The sequence below is a fragment of the Protopterus annectens genome, chromosome 2.part0, assembly GCF_019279795.1.
Source record: "Protopterus annectens isolate FY-2018-M chromosome 2.part0, PAN1.0, whole genome shotgun sequence".
NCBI classification, from domain to species: domain Eukaryota; kingdom Metazoa; phylum Chordata; order Ceratodontiformes; family Protopteridae; genus Protopterus; species Protopterus annectens.
In genome coordinates, this window is record NC_056728.1 from 1,263,135,668 (window position 1) to 1,263,151,379 (window position 15,712).

Below are 15,712 nucleotides of genomic sequence, written 5' to 3' on the forward strand. Positions count from 1 at the left end.
ATATATATATGTGTCTGTTAATCTACCATTGCTATCTACAGATGTTTGACCATATATACCTCTGTGGGTATATATATTTGCTGACATATTTCTAACTATGTCCATATATACCTACGGAGACATATATCTGCGTACATACGTATAACTTGCTGTGTATATGTGGACATATAGATGTTGACATATTTATGTGTAGTTGTCGGCATTTGCATGTATATCTGTGCATATATTTGTTTATAAATGTATATATCTCTGGATATTTCTTATATGTGACTACAACTATAGATATGTTGTATCCATTTAGATAGTAATATATTTGCACACACACGTCCATCTATCTGTAGGTATACATTCTCTGTGCTGTTGCATGACTGGACTGGATGATATGTTTCTGACAACATCTACTGCATTTGTATCTGTCATGGCTTACAGGTAAATCCCTTTGTCTATGGTGTGTAGGGTCCTTGGTTCGAGCCCTGCAGGAGCTGTTTATTTTGTTGCTGGGCAGAACATGGGCCATTGAGTACAGAGTGATTACGGCACATTAAAGCAGTTGTACGCGGGTGTGCAGGGTTTGCACAGAGGTAAGCACTGCTAACCTCCAGTTACAGTTTCTAACACTCAGCTTCTACTTTGCTTATTCTGTGTAGGTAATGCTTACCCCCTCCCAAACACACTTAAACACACTTACTAGTGCTTATATATGCTTACTACTGCTTATTTGCTCTTAAACCTGCCTACTAGTGCCGTATTCCATCTGACACTGATAAGTCACATGTGCATATGTTGTGGTACTCCAGTTTATATATTTCAGCTATTTCATGGGTCTTGCAACAAAAATATTGTTCATAATGTGCTTTGGTGTGTAAAATAGACTGTACTACAGTGGGAGCCGAACCAGGAATGCCTGCTCATTGGTCGTATGCTCTACCTACTAAACTATAGCTGTTCTGCTTCATTTTCAAATTTCTACCATATGTTAATACCCATGTTTCCTTCCCCCGGCCCCCGAGCTCCACATACACAACATCCATCCATTTCCCAGTTGCTAGCCCTGTCATACCACACCTCCACACATTTCCCTCTCTGCACGTGTCAGTACTCCTCCATTATACTGTCTTGTCCCAAGCTTCAGCAGGCTGTTCATCCTTTTAGTCAATGTATATTCGAGCCTTCCCTTGATCCTCCTATGATACTGGTGGAAACACCTAAGTGACCCACAAGGTTTGGTTCGTCCCGCCAGGGACAGATCTGTTGTTGTGTCATGGGTAGACTTTGCTGGTCTACACTGTTTCTCCCACTGGCAGCATCCTGCCAGGGGTTCGGGAAGCACCGGTTTACTCACAAACTAGGCCAGCCTCATATTCTGGTTCTGTGGAAGCAACGCCCCAGGAGTGACATTCTGTGCATGAAGCATGCCCACACACCCCCACGGGCATTCACCGTTATTCATTCTTCTCTTCAGTATTATGCAAGACTACTGTTCTCACAGTATGTTTGGACAAGCACAGTTCATTGATACACATAGACTGCTCAGAATACTTTGATTGAGTGATGTGCACATGTTTGCTGGTATTAATCTACATACCTACATACATTTCCTATACTGTTGAATAACTGTGCTTGATGATATGTTTGTGATAACAGCTGCTGAATGTGTATCTGCCATGCCTTAGTGGTAACTCACTTAGACTATAGTGTGCAGGGTGGGGGGGTTGGAACCCAGGAGTGCACATTACTTTGTTAATGGGCACGATGAGAGCTGTTGGCTACAGAGGGCCTGAGGCACTGTAGAGGAGGTGTAGGTGGATATGCGCTGGTGTGCATGAGGCTCAGATCTGCTGACCTCCGGTTACGGCAGTTTACACTGGGTTGGCCTCCACATTGCTTATCCAGTGTGGGCAATGCTTACTGCCACCCAAACAGGTGTAATCCCACTTGCTGCAGCATACCCCTGCACTACTTCATGTATTTAGTTCACATTTGTTGTCTGGGACAATCCAACTGGATGCTTCTCCATTGTCAGCGGGGGCCTGGGGAGTGAAATTCCAAAGTAATCCCCAGCTGCACATTACACGTAGTACTGAGGTGTGCACATTCATGGAGAGTAACAGACTTAACATAGCTATGTACCACATTCTTCATGCCTAGTTCACATTAACATGTCGGTATTATACATGCAAAGGTCAGGTTTACATGTCAGGTATGACTGTTGACATAGGTCAGTTTAAGGTGAACTGTGATTCCAGTTTAATAGTACTGGATAGGTTACACTCAGGTATTCAGGTTCATAGGTTCATAGGTTCGTAGGTAGGTACTAGGCTATCTGCCCTGGGGCCTATACATGCCCAGCCTAAAAGGTACCCTGGCTTTTGCCACCCAAGAAAATGATTTTCCTGTGCCACTGTCGAGCAGAGCCACAGAGGTGATCCTCGGGGTGAATTTCCTATTTCCCATCCAATCATCAAGATTTTTCTTGAAGATTGCTAATGAGGAGCTTTATTTGATATAGATAGGTAGTTTATTCCAGAGTATGGGAAGTCTCTGGGACAGGAATCTATCCCTCCGGCATGTTCTGTTTATTGTGGTGACAAGGTTTAGGTCCCTAGAGCGTGTAGCTCGGAGGGATAGGGATTTCTTTATGTGGAGCATGTCCAACAGCTCTGGGTTTGGCATAGCTTTGTATGTTAGGCAGAGATCAGCTCTGAGTAGTCCATACGCGACAAAGTAAAGCTGGAGTTTTTTGAGACGGTCTGCATAGGGCATATGTTTGAGGCCAGTAATCCACTTTGTGAGGTATTTCTGCGGCTTTTCCAGTTGTTGTAGATGTCTTGTGAGGTACATACCAAAAGGGGCGTTGTACTCTATAATGGGTCTAATGAGTGATGAGTAGAGCGGAACAATGACCTCTTTTTTTCTGGATGAGAAACCTTTTGTGAAGAGGTGTGCCATGTAGAAGGATTTCCTGACTACTGTGGAGATGTGATTATCAAAGGAGAGACTACTGTCCACCTGTGTCCCAAGGTCTCTTATCACACTTTCGGTGTTATGTATACTACCACCTATGTTGTAGTTCATGGGTACAGAGGTTTTACCAAAGGGGATGACAATGCACTTTTTGGCATTGAGCTTGAGGCCATGGCTTTGACACCAGGCATCTGTCTCAGTGAGGCCCTTTTGTAGGATGTCCACATCATTAGAAGTTTCAATTATGGCTCCTAGTTTGCAGTCATTTGTGAACTTCGTTAGCCAAAGACCTTCTGTGTTAACCTGTACTTCAGAGAAGTAGATACCAAACAGGAGAGAACCCGGGACTGAACCCTGTGGTACTCCACTTGTCACTGGTCTGAAGTCGGATTTGGAGTCTGCTACTTTCACAGTGTGGGTTCTGTCAGTGAGCCAGTTGGCAACCCATCTTGTGACATAGGGATTTATACCTAGTTTGGTGAGTTTATCTATAATTCCAGAGTGGGGGATGGTGTCAAAAGCCTTGGCAAGATCTAGATAGGCTGTGTGAACCACAATACCCTTGTCTACAGCATTGGTGACTGCTTCAAAGACTTCTATCAGGTTTAGGATACATGATCTGCCTTTTACAAACCCGAACTGGGTGGGATCCAGAGTTTGGAGATTACCAATGTCTTTGTTAATAAGTTCCACGATGATATGTTCCATGGCCTTGCAGACCAGGCTCCCCCCCCTTGTGGAGTGGGATAAGCATTGCTGTGCGCCATTCAGGAGGCACAAAGCCTAAGGTGAGGCTATGATTGAACATGGTACTTAGGTGGGGTGCCAGTTCATTCTGTAGTTCATGTAGAACACAGCCTGGGATGTTGTCAGGTCCCATGGATGCTGTGTTCTTGGCTTTGGTGAGTGCGGTTTTTACCTGTGCAGCCATGATTACAGGAACTTTGCATTCTTCTGCTATAGAGATGGGCTCTTTAGGGGGTAAAGTTAGCACTGAACCTATCTGCCAGGATGTTGGCAATATCAGTTGGGTCTGTATATTTAGTGCCATTGTGCTGTAACTCAGAGCAGATCTGAGTGTTGCCATTGAGATTCTTGACATAGCTATAGAATGCCTTGTGGTTGTCTTTAGAATCAGTGGCAATTTTATTTTCGTAACTAGCTTTGGAGGATTTTATAAGGGATTGCAGCTTCTTACTGAGGCTGACCAGGGAGCTCCTCCACTCGTGGGATTTTACTCTCTTTTGCAAGAGTTTCTTCCTTCTTTTGTACAGTTTGTTTATGGCAGGGGACCACCAGATTGGCTTCCTTTTTTTGGAGGATAGTGTCTTGGTTTTGTTTGGGATAGCATGGTCCATGCACTCATGTAAGTGCTTATAAAGTGCAATTGTGTAGGATTCAGTAGTCGTAACTGTATTGTCCATCTGCATGGGTGTCATGACGTTCACCACTTCTGTCTTACGAAGCATGAAGTTGGTTTTGGAGAAATTTTTTATCATGGTTTCCTTAATGGGGGGTGGAGGCAGGATGTGGATATCTAGGGTAATTAGCTCATGGTTGGATCGGACCAATGAGGCATTGACTTCAGGTGTGGAACACCGGTCACTCATATTGGTAATGACTAGATCTAGGATATTGTTGCCCCTGGTGGGGGTGTGGATAAGTTGATCCAGGTCATTGGAGTTTATGAATTCCAGAAAGCGTTGAGCGAAGGAGTTGGTACATGAGTAGTTTTCCCAGTTAATGGTGGGGTAGTTGAAATCGCCCATTATTAGGGTGTTTGGTTGAACCCTAATATTTTCCACTACATCAAGAAAATAGGAGTGGGAATCCTGGGGCATGGTGGGTGATATGTAGCAAGCTATAATTTGAATTGCAGTTTTGCCCAGAATTAGTTGCACTTGGATAACCTCGGCTGCATTATGTTGAGCAACTAGCCTGGAGGTGTGGATATCCTTAATGAATATGAACACACCTCCAACTTTGGTGTTCCGGATCAGGTTACATGGCCGAAAAGTGTGGTATGAGTTATAGCCTGGTAGTGCAGGGGTGCTCTCTGGAGCCTTGAACCAGGTCTCCGTCACTGCACAGATATCGATGTTCTCCATTTTAAGGAGTGCCTCGATTGAGTGCATTTTGAGATTTAGACTTCTAGCATTGAGTAGCATCACCCTCAGTTTTTGCTTGCATGTTCCTGTTATGGTGGCGAATTTGTCATTTGAACCTTGCCTAAAAAAGGCACTATAGGGGTGGGAAGAACCTTAGCCAGTATCCGGAATCCCAGGGGTGACAGGTGCAGGCCATTTCTGGCAAAGCATCGTGGTCTGTCGACCATGTCATCCCAGGCAGACAGATACTGGATCCCTTTAGAATGGCACAAGAAGCTTAGCCAATTGTTGAAGTCAATCATTTTGTCCTTGTACTGCGGCATCATTCTGGGTGATGGCAGAATGCTACTCAGGGCTAGGGCCACACCTGCCTGGGCTACAAGATCGGAGAGCTCTTCCATGTCTCTTTTCATGTAGTCCAGGGAGGCACGTCTCAGGTCGTTCACACCAACATGGACAATGACAGAGTCATTTTTGTACTTGTTGTGGAGTGACCTGAGTGCGTGGGTTATGTGGCGGATCCTGGCACCCGACAGGCAGCTGACAGTAACCTTCTCCTTGTTTAGCCTGGTGAGAGGGACATCAGTGTGCCTGACTATAGAGTCGTCTATGACTAGTGTGTTGGGTACGTTGTTTTGCCTTACTGGCTGTGGTTGAGTGGCACACTGAGTCTGAGGGCTATGTGTCATTTGGGTTGTGTTGAGGGGTGGAGGTTGCTTGCATTTCTGCTTTGGAGGTCTCTGTTGCTTGAGCAGATTATTATTGAGAGCCTCTGTGAATGTTTTTGTGTTTCTATGTGTGGATTTTGGTGGTGTAGATTTAGTGAGACTATGTGATGAGTGTGGTGTGGTGCAAGTGTTTACCTTCTCCTCTTGACTGCCAAGTTCAGTCTGGATTGGAGAGAGCTTTACCTCCAGTTTGGCTAGATAAGTGCATCTCTTACAGTTTGTAGTGTTGGGTGGTAGGAGGAGAGGTTTGTCTGTGTACATGAGGCAATTTCTACATTGCCCCAAGATGCCCAGATTCATCAGATAGACAGGAAAGAACACTGGGAGCTGACCCTTGGACATGCCTGAATAAAAAAAATATTTTCCTCTAGATAAGTGAGGAAAGTGAGTACAAGAGCTCTTTTTCTCTAAGCAAGTGAGGAAAGTAAGTACCAAAACTGTTTTCCTCTAGGTAATGAGGAAGGTTGAGTGCTGTAGTAATTAGTAGGTTATTTAGTGCTTACAAGTTCTGAACAAGTGCTGATCACGAATAAGCAAATTCAAGTGCTAAAAGTAAGAATCTATATCTGGACTAAACTAGTTACAAGAAAGGGGGGAAACAAGTGCAAATGTGGCCTTTTAAATCAGAAAGTTGAGAGAGATGGAAAAACTGCCCAAATGGCCAATAACTACAATTTCTGGGCCAGAACCACTCCTTATGTGGTAGATAGGTTACCTAGTGCATACCACTCCCACTGATAAGCTAGAAGGCTTCCCTCCAACACAGAAAGCTTGGGGGGCTCAGAAGCTTACATACAGTCCTGGATACAGCAAATCTGAATCTGGACTACACTAGTTACAGGAAAGGTATTTTTTTCAAGTGAAGGCTCGATAGGTTTAGTTATGCCATACCTGTGTGTTAGAGTAGAAGTGAATAGTGAAGGAGTAGGTAGGTCGGTAGATGGGGGGACATTGTAACTTTATAGTAGGCTGTTGGTATGTTTGGATTTGTATGCGGACTGGACAGGGGGTGTCGGTTTCTCTAGTTGGTGTAGGGTATGGAGTTTTATTGGGGGGGATTCACCAGGTGGTGAGCATGTGCTGCTCCAAGTGTGCTTGAGGGGTTCCTTCATGTGTTATTTACATGTGTCATGTGGGACAACTGAGGTAATACAAGTGGGTAGGGGGTTCCAGATTCTGCCAATATAGTTGGGGAAGAGAGTGACACCTACCTGTGACTGTGAACAGTAGTAGTAATGAAACAAAGGTCGATAGGTAAGTGGTGTTAATGGGGCACACAAAGGGGCAGATAGTAGGAGAAATGTCAAGGGATGTGCAGGTAGGCTGACGGGAAGGTCCACAGGTGACCATTTCTTCTCCAGCTACAGCTGTGTATATGCACTGCATTTGGAGGTAGGTTTGGACACTCATACCCCTGGGTGGGGGACGGGACAACAATAATACCTTGTGACGCCAAGTAGTTCGGCTTACATGCCTACAGTGGCTTTTTGCGACCATGTGTTTTTTGGTGTTGTTTAGTGAGATTTGCAACAATGCATCTGGTTATACCATACTTTGCCATGTAAAATAGACTGTGCTGCAGTGGGACTTGTAGCAGGAGTGGCTGCCCGTTGGGCAGTGGCTCTGCCCAGTGAACACTACTGCTTACATCCCTGGGGCAGTCTGAATAGAACGACTCCAGCAAACACCTGCACGCCTAGACCCATAATTACATACCCATAGTTCCCCCACCCGCACCTCCTCTACAGCACTCATCCTTACTCTGGGTGCAGGTCAGGTCTAAACACACCACTACACACTACCCACTCTCCACTTCACGGGATCCATCTCATATGTTGTCTCGACTCATGGGTCATCAGGCTTTCCCACCCTTGTAGTCCAGGTACATACATGCCCTGCCTTGAAAGGTCATCGAACGGGCGTCCTCCTATAACAAGACAATTTTTGGGGTGTCCCGCAAGGGACGCTCCTGTCTCTGTTCTAAGCTTAGACTTCTCGGGTCCACTGTGCCCCCCCCCAGTTGTATCCTGCCTGTGGTCTGGGGAGCAGTTGATTGTTTACATTGCTTGTGTGTTTGTTTGTATGTTTCCCCTGTCTGGCTGGGAGGGGGTCATGCTATGTGTTACACGTTTGTTGATTGGGCCCCACACCTCCATTGGCATGGCCTGTGAACATATGTCATTCTTAAGTGCTGTATCATATCATAGCTATATATCTGTGTATATCTACACACACACACACACACACACACATATATATATATATATATATATATATATATATATATATATATATATATATATGTCTACATATATAATATATATATATATATATATATATATATATATATATATATATATATATATATATATCTAATGACGTGTGGATGTATGGGTCTCTGCATATGTATATATCTATATGTGGGTATTTATATATATGTCTATGTATGCATACATTTTTACTGCAGAGACGGAGTGGTATATATCTATTTAGTTATGGGTATATATACAAACACACATACCTCTACATATTTAGCTACATATCCTGTATTGTTGCCTGTTATTGCTGGGTACTGTGTTTTGTGTGCATACCGGCCATCCTTGTGTGCCACGTATGCGTTGCTATACCTACAACTAAATCCGTTAGTGTACACAGAGTCACACATGAAATCTATTGTTAGTGCCAGTAATCATTCGTCCCATGCAGGACAGCCCAAACATTGGGTATACAACTTTCATCTACACCCAGAGTTACATAGGTACCCATGGCTATGTGCATGGACTCGGTGTGTGCCACACCTTGGATACTTAGATCGAGACATCATACGGGATGGGTCCCGGGTGGGGTGGGGGGCATTGTGTGGTGGTGTGGTAGCTACGGGCTGGTAACCAGAGTAGGGATGGTGGCTGCGTGTGTGCTGCGGGTGGGGGGAAGCAGAACTGTGGGTTATGCATATATGGGTTAGGGATGGCCTGGGTTGAATGGGTCTGTACGTCTCGGCTCACCTAGTGGGTGGGGGAGAGGGGTATGTGATGTCGACATGTGAAACATAACAGAGGGCTCATTTAATTCCCTAGTTCACTGACAGATGTAGAATACAATGAGCTTGGTAGTGCATTGCAGGGTGGACGTGTTTGGCTGGGCGGGGGCATGCAAATTAGTACGTGATGTATATTGTTTGGGGCTTCTCAGGCCCATTGACGGTACATGTGGACATATATGTTTCTGTTCATCTACCATTGGTATCTACAGATGTCTGGCCATATATACCACTGTGGGTATATATATTTGCTTACATATTTCTAACTATGTCCATATATACCTACAGAGACATATATCTCATACATATATGTCACTTGATGTGTATATGTGGACATATAGATGTTGACATATATATGTGTAGTTGTCGGCATTTGCATGTATATCTGTTTATTTATTTGTATGTAGATATATATATATATATATATATATATATATATATATATATATATATATATATATATATATATATATTTCCAGATATTTATATATATGTATATATATGTGACTACATTTATAGATATGTTGTATCCATTTAGATAGTGATATATTTGCACATGCAACCCATCTAGCCGAAGTATACATTCTCTATACTGTTTCATGACTGGGCTGGGGTTATGTTTCTGACAACATACAATTTCTGCTTATCTGGCATGACGTAGTGGTAAATTGTTTTGTGTATAGTGTGCATGGTCCTGGGTTCCGGCCTTGCAGTAGCTGTTTGTTTTGTTGCTGGGCAGAACACCGGCCATTGGATATGGTGTGATTAAGGCACTTTCAAGCAGTTGTAAGCAGGTTTGCGCAGACGTTAGCACTGCTGACTTCTGGTCACAGTGCCTTACACCCAGTTAGCTTCTCCTTTGCCTAATCTGTGTCGGCAGTGCTTAACCCCACGCAAACGCATGTGCACATGCTTACTAGTGCTTACATATGCTTACTACTGCTTATCTGTGCTTACGCCTGCTTACTGCTGGCTTATTCATTATTATACTGACTCTTCACGTGTATTTTCTGCAGTACTCCTATTCATAAAAATTATGTTATTTAGTGTGTTTTGCATTACAAATATTGCTTATGCTATGCTTTGCCATGTAAAATAGACTGTGCTGCACTGGGACTCGAACTGGGAATGCCTGCTCTTTAGGCAAACGCTCTGCCCACTACACTATTGCTGACATGTTTCATTTGCATATATTGTCCTTGTTATCCTCTTCAGCCTTTTGGGCTGCTTTCACTGTGGCTGAGCAATGGGCACACCCACGCATCTATGGTTAGCTGTACTCGGAGCTTTAGACAACAATACATGGCTTTCTTCTTTTCATCTTTATGTCTTGTTGCTGTTGTATGCATGGAGGACTGTTGTTGAGTAAATGTGGACACCTATGAGTAGCCTCACTCATTTATTTCCACTTTCTGCTGTTTTACTTTGCAGGGGAGTGTTTATTCTGAGTGCTCTGCTCTCAGACATGCCCCCTGCACTCGTACACACTCCATGTATGCCTAGGATGTTGGGCAGCGCACCTTCATTAATATGCATGGCGTGCTGCCATCCTGCTCCTAAGTGGCCGCTTCCATGCAGGAGTACACTAGTCCTGCATGGGAGATTAGTAAATCTGTGATAGTATGAAACACAGCTGTAACAACTTTAAAGAGACCCGGGGTGATCACCCTCAAGGAACACAGACTTTGCTTGCACAAGGAAATGATTAACATGCTGGTTTAACCTGAGGTGCTGCATATTTGCTTAAATTCTAGAGGGGACAAAGAAAGTGAGGTTTAAATCCCCACAAGCAGTATAAAGTCTTCAAATACTGTAGAGAGAAAATTTGACATGTGTCCTTTGATTCAGACAGTAATTAATATGCATGATTACCTGAGTGACATACACATAGCCTGCAGCTTTTTATTGTTCTAAAACAAGACCAATCTAAAAAAAAAAAGAAATGCATGTTAGTGCATTTATTTATTACACTGTCATAATATTTTAAAGCTGGAAATATTACAGATGCCTTACTTAGTAAGTGCCAGGAATGAATGTCAAACACATTATCTGCAATCAAGGAGATGAGTGCTAACATGAGAGGAAGTATATACTAACAAGAAAAACATTTCCGCCATTGCTTATAGGTTATATATTTGTCATAACTATTGTTTGGCAAAAATCCATCATAATTCACAATATGATGCATTAATTTATAGTGAAACATATAGACTGGTATTGTGCAGTTCTCTTTATTAATGATTCTACTGTGTGTTAATGATAGCTATAAGAATGCAATCTAAACTGCATAAATACACAGGCTAAAATTCTATAGTACTGAAAAATAATAAACCTGATCATTAAATGCCTGATATATTTCTGTATTTAAAAGATAGTGTTTCTGGTTCAGTAATTAATTAAAATAATTGTAATATAGAAATAAAAGGTTCCTCACCCGACACTAGAATCTCACTCGCTCATGCCTACCTTCTTCTTAATCTCTTTTAGGGCTCACAAATCCTAACTAATCTTCAGTCTTCTCTTCTTTCCAAATTAGAATCTACCTACAATAAAGTATCCAGATTCGCTGCTAACCTATCTTAAAACTCATCACTGTCTACCTCTGAGGAGACTTAACTGGTTAGAGTTTCCTAACCAACTCTTATTATCACAACTTTGAGTTATTAATTCTATACTGTATAAACTGTACAACTGACCTAGTATCTCTGCACTTATCTCTCTTTACATCCCCCTCGATCTCTCAGAAGCTCTGATCAACACCTATTTCAAATTTGTAAATCTAACAAATCTATTGGACAGTATCTCTTCAGCTCTTCTCTTGCCTCTCATTGGTACAAACTCCCACTGCCCCTGAGAAACATCGCCAATGTTCACGAATTTAAGAAAACACTAAAACTGCGCGTAAATAGTACCTCGTCTTGTCTCTTTAATCATCCAACTTGAAGCCCTCCCCTACTCTAGCTCTACTTTCTTCCTACTGCCTTCCTTTTGTTTCTCTGTTATCTTCTCTGACTGTCTCCTTACTCTTTACTTACAGTTATAATATTACTGCTGATATTGTCAAATTCCTTGTAAATATTTGTCTTGTACTGTATCTCATTGTATTCTTACTGTTGCAATGAGGAGAATTTCTCGCCGGACCTCCACTGAAAAAGGTTATGCCTAGTTGGACCATCCCGGTTAACAAATGTCAAATAACTAATCATCCCCCTAAACCTCATACTAATACCATTTGTAATGATCATGGATGTTATACAGAGCCCTGTATTACTAAACCTAAGGATGAGCTGATAAATGGATATAAGAATCTACCTTTTTTTATGCTAAAAACTGCACCGTAGTATACCAAACCGTATAACTGCTAATACTAAAATTAATTTTATCTCCCACATGGGGGTTCAGCATGCTCTCAATCCCCCCACCTCCATTTAAATATTTTTAGTCCAAGTCTGCACAGCCTTGGAGATTTGTGCAGCAATCTGTTTCATAAGAACCAAGTAGCACATACCTCAGAGGTTGTTGACCTCAAAGTAAGTAGAATTAAACAGCAGTGGGTAGGTAGGTCGAGGGGCTAGTATAACTCTGTGATGTGTGTGTAAAGTTATGTCTCTATTAGTCTTTTTTAAAACTTTATTTCTTTAAGTAATGCAAGTTCTATAGCCAGTATTGTGCATTTAGAAATTCTAATTTTGTAACTTTGAGGACTTTTGGGATTCATTTATAGATTTATATAGGTATCAAGAGTTTTCATGCTCAGTAAATGTCTTCAGCAGCACAAATGCATGTGCATATACACACACACACACACACACACACACACACACACACACACACACACAAAGAATAAAAATCATAAATTGGAAAAAAGTTCAAGTTATGATAAGAAAGACATGGACATGGGGACATGGATTTACTTGATATTCAAGCCCTGGGAAAACAACATTTTCAGAAGAGTATTTATTATTATTATTATTATAATATTTATAGCAGATGACGGTAAATGAATTGGACAGAGTTTTGAAAAAACTAGCATGCATATTATTTTGGAACCTAAAGGAATCATAGAATCATAGAAATCATAGAAACTATAAGGCTATTTGACCAGAGGCCATGCATACTTTGTTAATAACTACTCTTGTGCTCTTCAAACCTTTTCAAGTCAGGCCAAGGCCTGTACATCCCAAAATGTATTTTAGGCCACCTATCCATTTGTCTAAGCTATGTTTGAAGGCTGACATGAAATCAAATTGCTTGTTATGAGAGATGAGTCTATATCAGAGCAATGAGGTGTGCTAGGTATCGACTCTCTATCTCTCCATTTAGTTTAATCTAAACTAAGAACTCTTGTTCTAATGCTTCTACAATATATGATATATATAGAAAGAGGAGGTCTAGAACAATAGAGTCCCTGAGGCTCAGAATGCAAGGCACAGGTCTTCACTCAAGATGCATGATATTAAGTACAGTAACAGTGATTCCAGACTATTCTGACAACTAAGATTTTTGAGGCCCCAAATCCTTTTTGTTAGAAACCTCTGCAGCTTTATATATTCTTATGTATCTAGCGAGATACATACCAAAGGCTGTATTATGTTTTTTAACGATGCTTTGTCCAAACACGTTATGGGTTCAGGCCCTACACATACCTTCACATTCAGGGTTATTGAGGCCATTATTCCAAGCATCAGAGAAGGAGATATTCGGAATTATACGGAATATAGAGAGATGCATTGGATCGTTATGTTAAGGGCAGATAGAGGGATTGGTTTAAACGAAAAGGCGTCCATTAAACCAGCACTGAGAAGAAGGAGGTTATGTAAATAGAATAAATGAGAGTGTGTCAATGAAACATTTTTAAATATATATATATATATATATATATATATATATATATATATATATATTTTTTATTTATATTTTATATATATATATATTTTTCTTTTTTAATATATTTTTATTTTTTATATATGTTATATACACATTATTTTCATGTCATATAGTAGTTTTTGATTTAAGAGTATGTATCAGCCTTGCAGATCAGTTGTTCGCAGATATGTTTTTTAGATTCATGTGCTCTTGAAACACTTTGTTGTGTATGTGTTGTTCAAGTGTATTTTGGATGCGTCTTAAAGTGTGTTTCAGATTTTATGCATCTTGAATTTGTCAATTGATTAATTGTTTGATTGATTAATCTAGATTTTATTAACTTAATTGTTAGGTGTATTTAAGCATCTGTGCATTTGATTATGGTATTGTGGTCTGATGAAGCTCCGAAGTGAAAGCGCTTACCCTGGTTGAATAAAGAGAGTTTTCGTATGATTCCAGTCGTTGGATTTATTTGAGAGCAGATTTCCTAATTGGATTTACTTTGGTTTATGTCCTGGCAGCCCTATTATGCTGGTTTGACTGTTTTCATGTTTTTGAATGTGTCTAATGAGAACAGACTACAGGGGAACAATAATTTCCTCAGTTTTGGATTAGATGGCATTTGTGATTATTTGTGAGATATAGAAGGATTTTCTGATTACAGTTATATGGTATGGTAATCCAAGAAAAGTGGAACATCCACTCAGGTGTCCAAGTCCCTGACCATAGACTCACTGGAGAGTGAGATGTCATTTAAATAGTCAGTTGTAGGAATTTGTTCCTTTATGAATGAGATGATAGTGCTTTTCTTAGCATTTAGTTTGAGCGTTTTTCAGTGCACCAGAAGTTGATGTGTGTTAGTCCTGTTTGAAGGATATTAATATCATTGGTTGATTTAATGACTGCTAGCTTACAATCATCAGCAAACGTAGTCAGACAGAGATCCTTGTTGGCAGTGTTTACGTTAGAGAAATTAATGCAGTGGGGGGGGGGTGCAAAACCTTGGAGAATGCCACTGGTCGTCACCTTTTCCCTATCTGAGGAGGTGACACTGATCACCGAAAACATGCATTCCACTCTTGAGGCAGTTTGCAGTCCATCTTACCACACAGGGATCAGTGTTTAAAGACATTAGCTAATTAACAATACACATCCTGTGGTATGGTGTCAAATGCCTTTGTCACATCCAAGTAGACAGCATGAGCTGTGTGACCACTGTCTAGCACCTGTGTAACCTTTTCAAAGAATCTCAAAAAATTAGCAGGCATGACCTGTCCATAACAAATCTGAATTATTTCAGGTCATGATGTGATTTATGAGGTCAGTAATGATGCTTTCCATTGCATGGCATGTTTCTGTTTGTGAGTGTGAGTAGTCTGTATGTATGTGGTGTGTGTGTGTGTGTGTGTGTGTGTGTGTGTGTGTGTGTGTGTGTGTGTGTGTGTGTGTGTGTGTGTGTGTACAGGTATATGATCTGTATATATGTAGATATTTAGATCATGGTGGAATGTTGTCTACTACACTTTCCTTATTTATTGGAGAATCTGAACAGACAAAGCACCCACACTTGAACTTCTGACTTTGCAAGTCTTTCCTTCAGCCCTTCTCATAAAGGTAACCATTCCACTAACTAAGCTGCAGATATAACATTACACATAATAGGAAGGTATAGTTCACTCATCTTACTGAGATAATCCATCAGGCAGGGCCAAAGAACGATGAATGGGGAATCCTACCACATGAAAACTGTGATGTTGATTCTTGGGTCTGCTATAATCATCAGCTGTGGGTGGTTTCCAGGAGTAGCTATTCAAAAATGAGCTGCATCCTGATTTTGATCATTGTCTTTTTGCAGCCTCCACCCCAGAAGAACATGTGCTAGCAAATTGGTGTTACATCCATGCATGCACTGGATCAAATCCCCACCCCCAAGCTGCACATGTCCTGGCATGCTGGAGTTGCATGCAGACATCCACACACTACTCTTAATGAACCTATGTATTCCA